This window comes from Cariama cristata, unplaced genomic scaffold (assembly GCF_000690535.1).
Source record: "Cariama cristata isolate BGI_N322 unplaced genomic scaffold, ASM69053v1 scaffold2407, whole genome shotgun sequence".
Classification (NCBI taxonomy): domain Eukaryota; kingdom Metazoa; phylum Chordata; class Aves; order Cariamiformes; family Cariamidae; genus Cariama; species Cariama cristata.
Genome location: NW_009626897.1, coordinates 23,393 through 23,893, shown reverse-complemented (window position 1 = coordinate 23,893; position 501 = coordinate 23,393).

Sequence of the window (501 nt, the reverse complement as noted above, 5' to 3'; positions counted from 1 at the left end):
CTCACCCCCCCCGCCCCCCCATTTTTTTTTTTAAGAATGGAAAAAAGCCGAGTAAATTATAGTGGCAGCAAATGAAAGGCAATAAACAAATGAAGTCTATTCTGTCCTTATGTCTTACACCTTCAGGAAACTAGGCTGTGCAGCTGTTCTCGCTGGTTGTCAGATGTCAGAAGATCTACCTGGGAACTTCCTCTTGAGGGACAAATCTTTAGGAAACCAGAGGTCATGAGTTCTCTTACTAATGGAAGAGTGTTTGTGAAATTGGAGCCATCAACTGAAACTACAATTCTCTGCAGAAGTCTTGCCCACGGTAGTAGCAGCTGTTACAATTTCAGCTGTGTAGAGATGCTGTCAGGCCGTTTCCCCTTTCATGCAGATCACTGAAGGCTACAGGAAGACAGGAAACCCCATGTGTTTTAACAGAAATGTTAGGGCTTTAGAATACAAGTGTACCCAATGCAGACTTATGTTCCAAACGTAAAGTTGATTTTGAGTTTGGTG